General features: G+C 36.6%; 1 protein-coding gene across 1 annotated transcript in view; it reads left to right on the top strand.

The window, feature by feature from the left end:
* The first annotated feature begins 258 nt into the window (after nucleotides 1–258).
* mxb (myxovirus (influenza) resistance B) overlaps nucleotides 259–18,149 on the top strand; it is a 30,939-nt gene continuing 13,048 nt past the window's right edge. Inside the window, 1 exon segment of the mRNA NM_001128672.1 lies at nucleotides 259–296. The gene's annotated coding sequence lies outside the window, so the exon portion shown is untranslated.

Below are 18,149 nucleotides of genomic sequence, written 5' to 3'. Positions count from 1 at the left end.
AGGGGTTAACAAAACATTTCGCTGTCACAAGCGCGGGCTCGGAGCGTCTAGGGAGTGAAAGTTAATAAATGCTTTTCACAGCTTGTGTTTTGCCTTCCCGCTTTACTTTGACTAGTCAGTCGGCGTTCGCCTCGGCGGCCATAAATTACAGTGTGGTGTGTTTGCCTCGGGTCCTGATGGTTTATTTCAACCCCGTTCCTTTATGACAGATCTGACAATGTGGCTGTGAGATCCTCGTGTGATTCTGCGTCCGAACTTCTGTGAACTCGCGGAGGAGATGCTGTAAGTTGTGTCAGGTGGGCACTTTGGGCATGTGTTTACATAGACGACGATATTCAGACATGATTTAGATGCTCTAATTAAGAATACACCTTGTAAACAGAGATTTCTGATTACCTCAGTCTGGACAAAATCACACTTGAAGTATTTCTCGTGGAGTAGACTGGCTATTTTAGCTGCAGTATTGACACCTCTCATAGGGATAGCTCAACCAAAATAGTTCATCCTACTCACACTCAAGTATTTATAAACCTTTATGAGTTTATTTCATCTGTTGAACACAAAAAAAGATGTATGTTGAAAATCTATAACTATTGACGTCCATATTAATTAATGAAAAAAATGTATGGAAGTCAATGGTTACAAGTTTTCAACATTTTCTAAATGTCTTATTTTGTATTCAACAGTAAAAAAAAAAAAAAAAAAAAAAAAAGAGAGAGATTTGAACGAAGCCTGAGTAAATGATGACGATTTTCATTTTTGGGCTATATATATATATACAATTCTCAATTTATATATAACATGGTAGTGTTTGTTATTAATGGTTTATCTGTGTAATGAATTATTTAAAAAAATTGGTGTGCCTTGCCCTCATAATCTTTAATTGAATACATCATCCTTCCTACCCCACTCCTACCTCGGTGCTTTGAATACGTAAAACTTTTTCTGTTCGATTTAGTTACTACCATCATTGTTGTGCTCCTCGAATAAAACATTGTATTGTGCTGGCAATTTGAGAGTGCAAACTGGTATTCAAATCTTCCTTTTTTTAGCAACTTTCAAAACTCCAATCAATTCCCAAATTATGAAATTAAGCCCCGGCACAATATATATATTTAGCATCGATATCGTAATGTGCGCATCTGCAATAGTCACATCGCAAAGATGCTGAATCTGAATTATAGTTGAGCAGGAACTATAGAATTGTAATTAATCATTGTATTTATACAGAATTTATATGATTCATGCAAAAATAAATCTTACTTGCAGTTTTTGTCATGTTTCTAGGTCAAATGTCTACATTTTAAAGTAAAATCTCTTAATTGTGACGTTTCTTCTGATGCTGTTTTTACTTGCTCTAAGAATTTTTTTATATTTAAACTGAAAAAAGACAAAACAATATAAGAACAGCATTTTTTTTGTGTGATTATTAAATTTCTGCACTTGAACACTGTTAGACTTCCTAGAAAACTATCAAACAGTGCTATTCCATCGATCTTCTCTTAGAAAAATAAAATATCGCAATTTCCAATATCGTGCAACACTAAGCCCCACACTACATTTTTTTCCTCATTTCAGAAACCATTTCACTCAGATATTTGTCACAACAGGTTAAAAAAAAGTGATTTCTTTTTCACGCAGACTTAACATTCACAACGTCACAGTAGGCTACCGTCATGTTGAGCTTTTTTTGCAGCAGAATCCACACACATGGCAGTTGTCAAGATTTCGTAGAAAACACAAGCATATTTTTGTACTTGTGAATGTCTGTTTTCATGTATATATGACAAATTAACTGCACTTGAAGCTTTCGCAAATTTAAAATGTAACACCTAGAGTTATATCTGAAATACTAATACATAAAATACTTAAGGGAACATCGGATAACACTGTGCAGTGTCATAATGATGTGTGCCATTTCTCATGTGGTCATTACAAATTAAATTTCAAGAGTTCACACTTAGCTGATAATCAATAAAGCGTAATTGGCATGCTGTCCCGGGAGAGAACCCAGAGCTCAGAATATCCTCGAGCTCGGGGCTCCGTTCCGTTAGAAGTGTGAGAGGGGAGTTCGAGCTCAGGTAGGTCTCAAGAACTCCCCTGCTTATCGCCGTGTGAGAAGTGTAAACTAAAGTTGTCTTATTTGATAACTTAGTTTAGTCGATTGGCTATGGTGTATGATTTTGGACAGTGGAAGAAAACCAGGGAACCCAGGGGAAACGCATGCAAACACAGGGAGAACATGCAAACTCCGCACAAAAACATCAACCGGCCTGATAGGAGATTGGACTTGCTGCGTTCTTTCTGTGAGGCAACAGTGCAAGCCACTGGGCTGCCGTGTCACCCTATCAGAAAAAAGGGCGGGAAGTAGGGGTGGAAGGGGGGGAACTTTCAAGACGAAGATAACGAGTGAAAAACTCTGGTTATTTATAATGCCTCCATAATTATCTAATAGGGCAGATTATGGAGCTAATGATGTGCCAGCTGTGCTTATCATGAGCATGTAATCCTCTCGAAAAGCTGTGCTATTCAGTCAGACAAGAAAAAACATTTAGGGCACTATAGACTGCCAAAAAATAATAATAATAAGCAGAGAAGATGAGGAACAAAACATATTTGTGGTCGGCCAATCTGAACCAGGATTTCCAGGGCGAGAATCTTGATTACATTCAACTCAACTCAATTCAATTCAATTCAATTCAATTCAATTCAATTCTATTTTATTCAATTCTATTCAGTTCAATTTACCTTTATTTCTATGGTGCTTTTACAATGTAGATTGTGTCAAAGCAGCTTAAAATAGAAGATTATAGTGGTTTGAAACAGTGTCAGTTCAGTTTTTAGAGGTTAGGTTCAGTTCAGTTTAGCTTAGTTCAGTGTGGTTTAATATTGACTGCTGGGAGTCCAAACACTGAAAGGCAAATCCATCGATGCACAGCTCCACAGGTCCCAAACCATACAAGCCAGTGGCGACAGCAGCTAGGAAAAAACTTCACCAACTGGCGAAAGTGAAGGATAAAAAAACTTGAGAGAAACCAGGCTCAGTTGGTCATAACCATTTCTCCTACGGCCAAACATCTTGTGCAGAGCTGCAGTCTAGGCACCAGAGGCTGGAGAACATGTCTGTCACTGAAGCGTTACAGGAATTGGTCTTATGCTCTTCACTCCTTCATGACCACCAGAGCAGCTTCTCAGGATACAGCCTGGTCCAGGATTATGAAAAACTTGGGATCATCTCGTTGCAGGTCTTGGATTGCATCAGTGGCGCTGCATAGTCTAAGGGCCTCGGGATGGAAATAGAGAATAAAGAGAATAATTAGCGTGGCTGCTGTTCATAGTGTATATAAACAAGATGAAGAAAACTGTGTGGAGCACATTCATGTATCATACCGCTATGTGATGCACTGAGTATTTGGTTTACTAAAAAGATAGGTCTTTAATCTAGTTTTGAACTGCAAGAGTGTGTCTGAGCCTCGGACATTATCAAGAAGGCTATTCCAGAGTTTAGGAGCCATAAACGAGAAGGCTCGACCTCCTTTACTTGACTGCTATTCTATACCAGAAGCCCTGAGTTTTGAGATCTTAAAGAGCGAGTTGGATTGTAGCGAGACGGAAGCTTATTTAGATATACCAGAGCTAGATTATTTAAAGCTTTATATGTAAGAAGCAACATTTTAAAATCAATACAAAACCTAACAGGCAGCCAGTGTATGGAAGATAAAATTGGGGTGATATGATCATACCTTCTAGACCTAGTAGGAACAGCTGCATTTTGTCCTAGCTGATGTTTGTTAATGTCTGTTCTTATCGTTTCAAGGGAGATATTAGGCTAGCATTGAAATGCTGCTCATACATATAATTTTACCACCTATCAAATTCAATTTGTCAAAATATTTGCTGACTAAGATCTTCTCTATGATTTAGCAGCTCCCACATATTTTTTTCTTGGGGTCACTCAGCATAAATACACAGAAAAATGTATGCTGTTGTTTACATCTGAGTATCACCAGTATGACCACACATTGCGTATGGGTAATTGACCAAATCTTGATGTAAGTGCAAACTCTCTATTCTTAGTCATTTACCCTTAGGCAAATGTATCAGAAGTCTTAACACATTAGGAGAAAGTATAGCTTACTTCCGCATTGCAGACTAAGCTGAATAACATGTAAAACAGGACCATGAAAGGAATTTTCTAAAAGCAGTTGATGTGAACACTTTAATCATAATATTGTTTTATTCAGAATAAGGTAAATGACAAGATTACTGATGTCAAAATGTACACACTGAGCATGTGGCTTGCTTGTGCTCGCCGAAGTTTCCGTTTGCCTGCTGAAAGGTCTGTATGGCATTGATGTGTGCGAAAGAGCGAGCAGGAAAAATGATTTTGCCCCAGAGGAGGCCCGCTGTATTATTTCAAGACTGCATTAGCCAGATTCTGCTAATGGAGCAGGACTATAACTCAGCAGTTTGAAAGAGCTGTTGCCCTGAAGCACAAACGTTCCTTTGACCCTAAATTTGAATACAGATTACAATGTTGATGTGCAGTGACTGTACGTAAATAGTGCTCGCATGCAAACAAACGCAAAGTGCAGGCAGGGGCAGAAACACAGATTCACACTCTCCATCACGGAAGTGTGATGTAATGCTTTGCTTGATTGATGGTGAGCTGATCATTATGGCGATGCATTGAACCTAGATATATGAGCCGATATATGAGTGCTTAAAAAGTTAATAATGTTTCTCAAGCATCACATTAGAGGTCAGAATCAGATTAATTTTTAATGGAACGTGTGAAAACTGCAGCATTGATGGCCAAAACTCATATATGTAAAAAAGAATAAGATCATAGTTTTTGATAGATTTTCATAAATTTGATCATAATATCATAGAAATAAATTATGTAATTTTTTTTTTTTTTACATTTTTCAAGAATTTAAATTATTTAATTTAAACTTTAAAACTATTATTTTTCTCACCTCAATTTTCCCTCCATTTTCCTCCATGTACACTTAGAAATGAAGGTACGCGAGTTTTCACTGGGGTGGTACCTTTTCAAAAGGTACAAATTTGTAGCTAAAAGGTCTATATTAATACCTCAAGGGTAAATATTAGTATCTAAAAAGTACAAAAGTGTTCCTCTTAAAATTTTTAGGTACTAATATATACTTTTAGGGTACCAATATTTATAATTTAATTATAAATGTGTACCCTTTGAAAAGGTTACCACCCCAGAGTCTGCTCGCGTACATTTATTATTTAGAGCAGGGGTGCTCATTCCTGTTCCTGGAGATCTACCTTCCTTCAGATTTCAGTTGCTACCCATATCAAACACACCTGCCTGTAATTATCAAGTGTTCAGGTCCTAATTAATTGGTTCAGGTGTGTTTGATATGGGTAGCAACTGAAATCTGCAGGAAGGTAGATCTCCAGGAACAGGATTGAGCACCCCTGATTTAGAATATAACATGAACAGTTGATGGTCCCGAAGACATGCTCTTTTCCACAACTGACAAAAGTTTATTATTACAAAATGTTTCCATCCACCCATCCATTTTCCTTCGGCTTAGTCTCTGATTTATCAGAGGTCACCACAGCGGAATGAACCGCCAGCTATTCCAGCATATGTTTTACACAGTGGTGTCTTTCCAGCTGCAACCCAGTACTGGGAAGCACCCATACACTCCCGCATTCACACACACTTATACACTACGGCCAATTTAGTTTATTTAACTTATCTATAGCGCATGTCTTTGGACTGTGGGGGAAAACGGAGCACCTGGAGGAAACCCACACGAACATGGGGAGAACATGCAGAAATGCCAACTGGAAGTGCTAACCACTGAGCCACCGTGTCGCCTACAAAAAGTTTATTTACATAATTTATGTGCTTAGGCATTATGAAGCCTTCAGCGAGGAACAGCTTTCAGCGAGTAATACAGTCAATGTCTAAAGTCAAAGTTAATGGTTTGTTTATGGCAAGAATTGTATCTTAAAATAAAGTCTGACCATATAGTCACACTTTAGATTAAGTAGCAATTACCACTATTAACCTGTGACTTATTTCCTGCCTATTATGAAGAAATTGCTTGTATATTTGTACCTATGAAAATCTTAATCTACATCCCTAACCTTGATAACTATTAATAAGCTGAAAATTAAAAGTTTGAGCTAAAATTCAATGTTAAAGGGCACCTTTGATAAAATAATGGATATGCCGACCATAATAAGGGACCCCCCTCTCCCTCCTCCTTTAAAACATCCCCAAATTACTAAATATGTTCATTTGGAGCTGTTTCGTTGTAAATAAACAGTTAAAAGGTCAGTAATATGTTTTATTATTAATATTTACAAAAAAAAAAAAATATATATATATATACATTAGCAGCAAATACATCAGCAAACAGTTCAGCTTATGAAAATTAATGGCTGTTATAATGAAATAGAATCAAGCTATCAAATCTCATTACCGTACGTTCACAACGAAAGCGGCGAGAGCGTCCAAGGTCGCTCTTGCCGCCCTGGCAACAACGCTCTCTGCCTTCAGCTCCTGCAGCGAGAGCGTCAAAACTCGCTACATTGATCTCAAATTTAAAGGAGCCGTTGCAGCATATCAGTTACATTCCTGCATAAAACATGTTTCTAGCGTGAAAATGTTGCGCACTTCTTATCAAATTCATACAACAATGGAAGATAAAGTTGCGTGTGGAGCGGCTTTGCTCTTTTTATCCAATATGTGTCCATACGTCTGAACATCCATATCCAGAAGCAGCAGTACTGTTTTGTACTGTCACATCGCGTGAGATTCCCGCTTTTTAAAGATAAATTTATATAACATTAATGAACATCAGTAACTCGCCAGTAACTTATTTAATGTATGTTCCTGTAGGAAAAAATTGTTAATAATTGGAAATCCGGCGACCGCAATAATCAAACCCTTGGGAACAACTGTGGTCGGAACCAAAGTTCACTGGTCTGTGTTCTCTGAACTGCTATCAAGTGATGGACGTTTTCATTCTGATTGCTTGCCGCCGAACCGCGTCATAGCTCATTACCATAAAGTTGACTACATTTCAACTCTCCTCGACGCTCACGCCGGCGAAGACGCGCCGCGCTGCTCATCGCCGCTTATCGCCGCGAACCTGTACACATTCTGATTAAAGAGCAACAAATGAATCTCTTATTAAGATTTTTTTCGTTTGATTACATTAAATAACAGGTGTCACTTTAAAAATGCACACATCTAACAATATAATGAAGACATTCGACTGCTTTCCTAACTTTTTATGCTCATTTAAGACAAAATTAGTTGTGTTAGAAAAAAAAAACACCAAGATCGACACACTCACCCAAAAGCCAGACTTTCGCTCCGCTTTAAATCGTGTGTACAGAATCCGTTTGGGAAACACCGTCTATTTATCACTAGTGCGTCAGCTGACAATCATGCACCATTATGTGACTGTTTTAAGGATTGCATAGGAGGGGTGACGGCACCTGTAATGAAAAGGAAGGGAAATCGCACCATTTTTCTATTTAATTCAAAGTGTTTTCATCCCTAAACAAAGCAAAAGCACAGAACAGACTCACATGTAAGAGCAAGTGGCGGCCCCTGGTGGTTCGGCTGTATGGGTTGCTTGTTTCTTGCCACCCTTCAGAGAAACACTGAAAATACGGGAAAATACCTTTACGGGATGATAGCGGGATAGAACTGTAAAATACGGGAGAATCCCGGGAAAAACGGGAGGGTTGACAGGTATGATTCTGTCACATTTGCCATGCAAAAATAGTGTAGAATTAAATGCGCATGGTGTGTGTGTGCGTGAACTTTGTAATGACATTGTGCGTGACTCATCAAATCACATCATTGGGAAAGATCTTACTGTGGTATTTCACAAACATTACATGTGATCAGCTTCTTTTATGTCTGTCACTGTGCTGTTTATCTGATGCAGCTGAGGGGAAGATTGAGGCACATTCTGACAGGACGTGGGAACGGTGGGCGGGGAGAACTAGCATTAAAGGCACAGGCAACAAAAACAGCTACAAGATGCTCAGAGCTGAATATTCCAACATTCGGAAAGGTCTAATAAATAATCTCATGAGTTTTTTGAGCTGAAACTTTACAGACTCATTCTGGAGACACAAAAGCCTTATCTTAAATCTTATCTGGTAAAATAGGAGTCCTTTAATGGTCTGTTAATAGCAAGAATTGTGCCTTAAAATAAAGTGTGTGTAATATAAATCATATACAAATCTTAAAATCTCTAAACAAACCACATGTTTCCATCTTGGTTTCATCTGCTTATCAGCTGTTGGATTTCTTTAATTAACTCCACAACAAATAAGATAAGAAGTGGAAGAAGCAGAACTTTTTTTCTTCCTCTGCTCCTCATGAAGGCAGCGAGGGAGGAGAGGAAAAGAGGCACAATGTGGCGACAGAGAGCTCTGGTCCACACCCGGCCCCAGACAATAGGGGAAGTCCTGCCCCGAAATGCATTGTGTTTAATACAGAGCGGGGACGGGGAGAGGGAATTTGTCAATCTAACTGTGGGCTGCAACACGGCACACAAATCAAACTGCCGGCACCATGCCAAACCTTTGGAGGTTCTCATGTGAGAGAAAACAAGCCATTTTTCTTCATCGTGTTGTACAGAGCTCTCGCAAACACAAAAACTCACTTTAATGGGCTTGAACAATACTTTGTAAACAGGTGATTGCCATATGCACCAAATACCACCGCATGGCAGACGCTTATGATTTAGTACCATTTATAAACTTTGGACGGGGAAACGAACGTGGTGTAAACATGTAGACTATTGTGCACATTAAACACGGAAAAGCCTTGTCTTCATTATTTAGGCTAATGGGTTTGCATGCAATGAGGACATTGTTTGTGTTGCTAACTGTTTAATGTACAGTTGCTTTATTGAAGGGGAACTAAAACACTTTTTGTTTATTTGGGGAAAGTTTAAAAACCCAGTTCTTTTCTCTGTTTCAGTCATTGTAGTACATAAAGAATTTACCATATGAACATTTTGGCTGGGTTCATACATATTTTTACTACTAAACTTTCATGACTTTTTCAAGACTTTTCCAGAACTTTCAAGTACATTTTTATGACATAATGTTTCATGTAATGTCTACATACAGTTGAAGTCAGAATTATTAGCCCCCTGTTGATTTTTCCCTTAATTTCTGTTTAACGGAGAGAAGATTTTTTTTTTTTAGCAAATTTCTAAACATAATAATTTTAGTAACTCATTTCTAATAACTGATTTATTTTTTTTTTGCAATGATGACAGTAAATAATATTTTTCTAGATATTTTAAGACACTTCTATACAGCTTAAAGTGACATTTAAAGGCTTAACTAGGTTATTTAGGTTAAATAGTCAGGTTAGGGTAATTGGGCAAGTTATTGTATAACGATGGTTTGTTTTGAAGACAGTCAGAAAAAATTAGCCTAAAGGAGCTTTAATTTTGTCCTTGAAATGGTGTTTAAAAATTAGTAACTGCTTTTATTTATAGGCAAAATAAAACAAATTAGACTTTGTCGAGAAGAGAAAATATTATCAGACATACTGTGAAAGTTTCCTTGTCCTGTTAAACATAGTTTGGGAAATATTTAAAAAAGAATTCAAAAAATATTTAAAAAGAAATTCAAAGGGGGGCTAATAATTCTGACTTCAACCGTTTATCGTCTGTTTTGTTTTGCAATTTTTTTAATATCGATGTAAAATAGATTTTGTTAATGCTTACACAGCACTAACAATGTGAGAGCAAGTTTTAGGCCAAGGACAGAAAAGAAGTAAAGACAACTAACCTCTATTTAAGTTGGGGCAGCAAAATATATCGTTTCAGCATCGATATCACAATGTGTCCGCATTAGTCACAACGCAGGATATGCAATGTTGGATCTGGATCTGCAAAGTTTAATAGAGTTTAATCATAATGGAGTAACAGTTATCATATGCATGCAATTTTAAAGAGATTTACATTTTCATTAGATTTTCAGTGCACCTTTCACTTGTTTCAAACATTTATGAGTTTTCTTTTTTAAATGAACACAAAGAGAATATAATTTAATAACTCCTAATAGTACTGAAACAAGTGAAGTGTGAGCAAATAGTGAGTACATTTTAATCTTTGAGTGAACTGTCCATTTAAGGCCTGTGATTGTGCGAACATTTCAATATTTCAAACTTTAAAACATCCAGCCACAAAATTTTTTTTGGTAACTTTTTGTGACAATGTGACAGTAGATGTTAGTTTTCAATATCCTTTTTGATTGTAGTTGAATCAGACAACTATGTTTACCAAGGCAATTGGTCTGTCAGTCCTGTTTCAGCAGATGGTGACCTGTTAAAAATTGCTGATGGCAAATATACATATGCATTGCATTAAACTTTCACTAAGGTTAAACTAGTACCATTATTAAAAAAATGTAATCATTAAACATAAAGCAAGCACTCTACTCAAGGTTGTTTTAGTATTTATTATTTACACAATACAAAAAGAATTTTTTTCCAGAGCTGACTTAGGAGTTTAAAACAAATCATTCCTTTAAAGATCCCCAACATTTGCAGTGTTTCCTTCGAACATCATTTGAAAGACGTTGTTGTATAACGTTTTCAGCAAAGGGGAACACATCTGTTCTTTGCCATGCAATATGAGACCATTCTATATTACAGCACAGACAGCAACATAAGCAAACTGGCAGTTGTTATTGCAAATGACTTATGACAGTGTAACAGTGATTAATCAGGAGAGAATTCTTTTAATGCACAGCTTTACATATTCATCGCATAAATCACGACAAAACAGTCCGGCGCGCATACAACGAATGAGGTGTTTCATGTTCTAATAGAAAGAAATAACAGCTTGCGGTTGACAAAAGCATAAAAAAATACAGCCTGTTCAGACGAACTAAAATTTACTTTGCCAAAAGTGGTGATCTCATTCAGATGGTTTTGACACAGCGACTAAACGAATGCACAAATAAAAGAAGCAGTTCAGCTTATAAGCATTGAACAAATTAGACTTTGAATGCATTTTCTCCTCAATTCTTTAGGCATTCTGTTCAGAAGTATTTTTTCCATATATTTATGTTTCCATATTGCTATAAGGTTTAAACTGTAAACAATAAAGATATCTTTAAAAGGACAGTTCCCCCCAAAATAAAAATAAAATACTAGTGATGCTCCAATCAGCTAAAGATTGGTGTTGGCCGCCGATAATCACATTTTATGACTCGATCAGTACTCGTCTATCTGGCCGATCTTACAAACCAATCACAAGTGTTTGTTTGCGATTTTACAACAGCTCCCAACACAGCAGCTAAAATATATAGTGTCTCCTCCAACCGTATGACCTTTGCCAGAAGCTCCGTGAGTCTCCCGCATATTCATAGCTGCTTCGTTAGACCCGCAAATCAAGGCGACAAGAGTGGATGAGCAACAGAACAGATCGTGAGATGCACAAGGATAATCTAAGCATTACATTTGTTGGGTTAAATGAATAAAGATAACTTTTTGTAATAGATTTATTGCAATAAACAAAAGTTTATAGGCCTATTTTAATTTAGTAAAGAAGTCATACATTTCTAGATGTGCATTTTAACTACTTCAAACATTTTCTTCAGTGAGACATGTTAAATGATTATTCTATCATTTGCAATGTTTCTACATTGCATTGTCAGTTATTTTTCCTACCATTTTTTTGTGTCTTTTTTTATCTATTTTGTTTTATAAAGCTGCTTCTTGACATGACATTTCCATATTAAACTGTTAAAAGAGACATGTTTAAGGGATTATATGCAACCTTATTTATTCTCTTAGGTAAGGCGAGATCTCCACTTAAATATCATACTTCAAGGGAAAATGTTCTTTATGCATTAGCATGAAGCATCAGAATCCGTACTCTGCAGTCGATCACAATGACTATAGATTGATACTCTGTATTGGCCTCAAAAATCCTAATCGTAGCATCCCTAACATTTACTGTTAATTTACTGAAGCTCAAACCATCTTTTTATGTTTTAAGCTGAATACAAATGGCTTGACAGCTTTAAATGTGTTTTTATGCAATAAACCAAATAACAATAATAATTTAAAAAAAACATATTTAATATGTATGTTACATATTTAGTGGAGTTATCTTTAATTGAACAGCTGGTTAAACTTGCATATTTTAAATAAATGTCTAGTATGGAAAGGAGTCACATTTTTAAGAAAGATATACTGTTCAGATTATGGTAACAATCTTTGCAGTTGATTGTTGAGCACCAGAAAACCAGGAATGAGATGCTTTGACAGTTACAGATTTGAAAAACAAAAAGGCGGGAATTTAAGGCGAGAACCATAAACTATCAAACAAAGAGCCTGTGACTTAAAAGAACTTCTAAAAAGAACTCTAACATGTCAAGAACTATTACAGAACTTTTTTAGAATGTGGATGTTACAATGAAAAATTGTAAACAAAAGCGTAAGTTCAAGTTTACATCCATGCATTATCAGTCGGCCATTTTGGATGGTTAGAATGTAAACAATGCAACTGAACCAAACAAAATCAAACCAAATATTTTGCTGATTATTGCTGCTGAAAATGATAAATTCTTGTTGTGTTTTTGGGCAGTGCTAATCAGTAAGACTAGAAAAAAAAACATTTAGGGCACTAAAGACTGCCAAAGCTAAAAAAAAAAAAAAAAAAAAAAAAAAAAGCAGAGAAGGAGATGAGGAACAAAACATATTTCTGGTCAGCCAAACTGAACCAGGATTTCCAGGGCGAGAGTCTTGATAACATTCATGTCTGTTCTTATCATTTCAAGGGAAATATTAGGCTAACATTTTTTAAATACTGCTCATACGTATCACCTATTAAATTCAGTTTGTAGGGGTGTCGCAGTGGCTCGAGTGGTAAGCACTGTTGCCTCACAGCAAGAAGGTTGCTGGTTTGAGTCCTGGCTAGGCCAGATGGCATTTCTGTGTGGAGTTTGCATGTTCTCCCCGTATTGACGTGGGTTTCCTCCAGGTGCTCCGGTTTCCCCCACAGTCCAAACACATGCAGTACAAGTGAATTGAATAAACTAAATTGGCCGTAGTGTATGTTTGTGAATGTGAAAGCTGGAAGGGCATCCGCTGCATAAAACATAATGGATAAGTTGGCGGTTCATTCCACTGTGGTGACCCCTGATGAATAAATGAAAAATGAATGAATGAAGCTGAATACACATGGCTTGACAGCTTTACATGTTATTTTATGCATCAAACCAAATAATAATAAAAACAAACTATGGATTTTATATTCAATATGTATGTTACTTATTTAGAGGAAGGAGAAAACCAGTGATGAGGTGCTTAGACAGTTACAGATTTGAAAAAAAGTCGGGAAATTAAGGGTGGAACCATAAACTAGAACCACTTCTAAAAAGACCTTTAACATGTCAAGAACCATTTCAAAAAAAAATTTAGTGTGTGGATGTTACAACATACACTTGAAGTCAGAATTATAAGCCTCCCTGTTTATTTTTTTACTCCAATTTCTGTTTAACAAAGAGAAGATTTTTTTTCAACACATTTCTAAACAATAGTTTTAAGAACTCATTTCTAATAACTGTTTTATTTTATCTTATGATGACAGTAAATAATATTTGACTAGATATTTTTCAAGACACATCTATACAGCTTAAAGTGAAATTTAAAACTAGGCTAATTAGTCAGGTTAGGCTAATTAGGCAAGTTAACAAATATAGCTTAAAGGGGCTAATAATATTGACCTTAAAATTGTCTAGAAGAAAAAATGTTATCAGACATACTGTGAAAATGTCCTTGCTCCGTTAAACATCATTTGGGAAATATTTAAAAAAGAAAAAATTATTCCAAGGGGGGCTAATAATTCTGACTTCAACTGTATATATTTAAGTTTACGCCCATGCATACTTAAATTGTAATTCTTGGACTGCATCTGAAATCGCACCTTCAATGTGTTAGCATGATTCTCTAATAGTGTATAAGTTCTTTGTGATGAGCAATGAATCTTTCTGATTCTTTTATACCAAAGGTAAGATGTTTAGATTTTAGTACTTTTAAAATATTGGTGCATTAACATGATGAATTAATAAGATACAGTCGTTTACTGTACAATTTAGAAAGTTCTTTTACAGTTTCTATGGTATATAAATGATAAAACAAATTCTTGCAATTACAGCTGTTGATTTTTGCCAATTTATGTTCTTTATTGTTTTTTTTTACAGTGTATGTGCCATGAATCCTGCACTCCAGAGTGTCATAAATGTGCTCTTAGTAATAATTATTGTGTTATAGTTACAGTGTTATAAATAATACTTAGTTTCCTGCGCAGGCCAATCCTTTCACTTCATAAGACCACAATGTCATCATCATCATGATGAGCAAGCAACAGGTATTCATTTTACTTTTGCCCATATATATGTTTTTTTGGTTCGCAAATTGCAGGTACAGCCATCGCCATACGTGTTATTAATCACCAAGTACAACAGTTCATCTAAAAATCACAGCTCAATGTTCTTCTGGGGGCAAAGAAATCACCTAGTGAGGGTAAGAAAATTAAGAAGAGCACATTAGGTAAACCTGAAATGCATAACAAGCGAACAAAAATAATGTTCGAGCTTAGAAAAATCTCAATATGAAGGAGAGCATGGTCTCCGTGGGCTCCATCAGGCAGAAGCGCGTGGGTGAGACTGTTTCATGCTTCTTGGACTATGTCATGCCTCCCATTTTCAGCCTGCCAGCATCTATGATCCCAGGCAACTGAGGGACCTTCACTCAGCGCGGTGGGCGACAAGAGGGTAAAGAAGTCTATGGGATAAGACATGCTACAATGAACTGTTGCATTGTTTATTCTTATAATAGACTGTGGAACGAAGATGCATCATCACTGACATTGGTAGAATTAAACTAAAACAACCACCAAAATGGAAGTAAAAACATGCATCTGCTGGATTACGCAGCCTCTGGTTTTTTTAAACCCAAACTCGTGCATTTAAGCACAGAGAGTCCAAATTGATGCCTTTTTTTTTCTTCTTAAATATGTTGCTGCCTGTGACAAGGGTTATAAAACCAATGTCATTATGCATTGCTTTTGGGTTGTGGTAAAAAGAAAGGAAAAAACAACAAAGAAAAAACAACACTTCTGGTGTTCGTCAAATTCAGCCGTGATTAAGCTGACATCCTTGACGATAAAAATGTCCCTTGAGGAGGGCCATATGCTTAGCCTAGTCTTCTTTCCATTGTCAAAGTCAATCGGACCGTTTTAGATAATAACTTTGAACCAGAAACATCTTTGTATATAGATTTTAATTTGTGTTATTTCACTAGATTTCTTTTTTTTTTTTCTCCGTCTCCCCGTGAATTTTGTACAAACGTCTAAACATATTCAGCACGCAACATGTGACGTTGGCTGGCATGTCTGTTTTTTGTTATTTTTAATCTCAGGCTCTATAAACAAGTGCCTAATGGACTTTTTAAATAACTGGGTGGCTCTCCGTACAAGAGGATCTGGGGGAAAAGGAAGGAAGCAAGTCTCAATGAGGGGAAGATGTGTGTGTGTATGTGTGCGTTTCATTTGCATGGGAAAGACTCAAGTAATAACAGACTGGACAGTGTAGGTTACTCAAACATGTGGTCCAGTGTGCTTGAAAAAATAACATCTGCGTGCAAAATAAATGTGGAATAGCAAAGTTTTACACCAAAGACGTTAGGAAAAGAAGTGTGTTTGTAGAGAAAGCATGGTTGGTCATACTCAAACGAATAATTTGTTATTGCTGTTACACTTACAAGTGGTACATTAGGTACACTTTACAAGTGTCAGGTTGGACTCCTTTTGCCCTCAGAACTGCCTTAAACCTTCATGGCATAGATTCATAAAGATATTCCTCAGAGATTTTGGTCCATATTGACATGATAAGATCACGCAGTTGCTGCAGATTTGACGGCTGCACATCTATGATGTGAATCTCCGGTTCCACCACATCCCAAAGGTGCTCTATTGGATTGAGATCTGGTGACTGTGGGGGCCATTTGAGTACAGTGAACTCATTGTCATGTGCATCAGAAGATGGGTACACTGTGGTTATAAAGGGATGGACATGGTCAGCAACAATACTCAGGCATGCTGTGGCATTGACACGATGTTCAATTGGTAGTAATAGGCCCAAAGTGTGCCAAGAAAATATCCCCCACACCATTACACCACCACCAGCAGCATGAACCGTTGATATAAGACAGGATGGATCCATGTTTCATGTTGTTGATGCCAAATTCTGAGCCTACCAGCCGAATGTCGCAGCAGAAATCGGGACTCATCAGACCAGGCAACGTTTTTTCAATCTTCTATTATCCTCAGTTTCTTGTTCTTAGCTGACAGAAGTGGCACCCGGTGTGGTTTTCTGCTGCTGTAGCCCATCTGCCTCAAGGTTGGACGTTTTGTGTGTTCAGAGATGCTCTTCTGCATACCTCTGTTGTAACGGGTGGTTATTTGAGTTACTGTTGCCTTTCTATCAGCTTGAGCTGATAGTCTGGCCAGTCTCCTCTGACCTCTGGCATTAACAAAGCATTTGCACTCACATAACTGCAGCTAACTGGATATTTTCTCTTTTTTCTGTCCATTCGCTGTAATCCCTAGAGATAGTTGTGCGTGAAAATCCTAGTGGATCAGCAGTTTCTAAAATACTCAGACCAGCCCACCTGGCACCAACAATCATGCCACATTCAAAGTCACTTAAATCACCTTTCTTCCCCATTCTGATGCTCGGTTTGAACTGCAGCAGATCTACTTGACCATGCCTACATGCCTAAATGCATTGAGTTGCTGCCATGTGCTGATTAGAAATTTACATTAATGAGCAATTGGGCAGTTGTATCTAATAAAGTGACCGGTGAGTGTATATTGACACGGTGCTATACATTAGAGATAACATAAATATATAGGTTAAGCATACAGTATAAACTCCTAATAATTTCTATTAACTATTTCTGTGAAAATAAGATAACATTATTTATACAGAGTGGTTTGAATATAAAAATGCACTTTTACAGTCTACTGCACAAAATTTATAAAGAATAGTAACAAGATATATAGCAATTTTAAACAAGTACAGTTTAATAATAATAATATAATAATATATACAGTGGTGCAGTAGGTAGTGCTGTCGCCTCACAGCAAGAAGGTCGCTGGTTCGAGCCTAGACTGGGTCAGTTGGCGTTTCTGTGTGGAGTTTGCATGTTCTCCCTGCGTTTGCGTGGGTTTCCTCCAGGTGCTCCGGAAGGGGATCCACTGCGGAAAACATCCGCTGCGTAACTGGATAAGTTATCAGTTCATTCCACTGTGGCAACCCTAAATTAGTAGAGGGACTAAGCCGAAAAGAAAAAAAATTAATGAATGAATAATATATACAGTATGCAGGTGAAGACAAAATTATTAGAAATTTTTATTCTTTTTAAAAATCATGTTTTGAATAAATACATTTTCACAGTATTTCATATAATCTTTTTGTTGTTCTGAAGAAAGGCTTTTATTTTATTTTGGCTAGAATAAAAGCAGTTTTTTTTAAAGTTTACAATAGCCTTCTTTTTTTCGATTTCCTACAAAAACAGACTACTGTTGTCCAATGACACTATTATAATAGAGTCTTGGAGAATAACTGGTAAAATATGATGTCATCATGGCTAAGAAGACTAAATAAATTATTTATTAAAAATAAGTTCTTAATAGTTATAAATTATGTAAGGCTTGCTGAAATATTTTGAAAAAATAACCAAAACATTTCATCAACAAAGTCCTAGTTTGAAAAGTACAACATATTCTACAGCAGGGGTTCCCAAACTTTTCAGCCCATGACCCCCACAATAACAATGTCAGTGACTCGTGACCCCCATTTTTCTCAAAGGTGGTCATAAATATACAAACATACAAATGTTGCACACACAACTATGCTATGCATGGACATATTGATAACACAAAAGTGCAACAGTCTAATAACCATCTACTTTTTAAAAGTAATTTAATTAGTTTTAACCTCAAACATCATACTTTTAATGTATAAGAGTGCCATATAGGTTGTCAGAAAGTTTAACCTGACCCCATAATTTCAATCTGCTGCAGCTGACACTATTG

This window comes from Danio rerio, chromosome 1 (assembly GCF_052040795.2).
Source record: "Danio rerio strain M-AB ecotype USA chromosome 1, GRCz13ab, whole genome shotgun sequence".
In the NCBI taxonomy this organism is placed as follows: Eukaryota; Metazoa; Chordata; class Actinopteri; order Cypriniformes; family Danionidae; genus Danio; species Danio rerio.
This window is presented reverse-complemented; position numbering and strand designations above follow the sequence as displayed.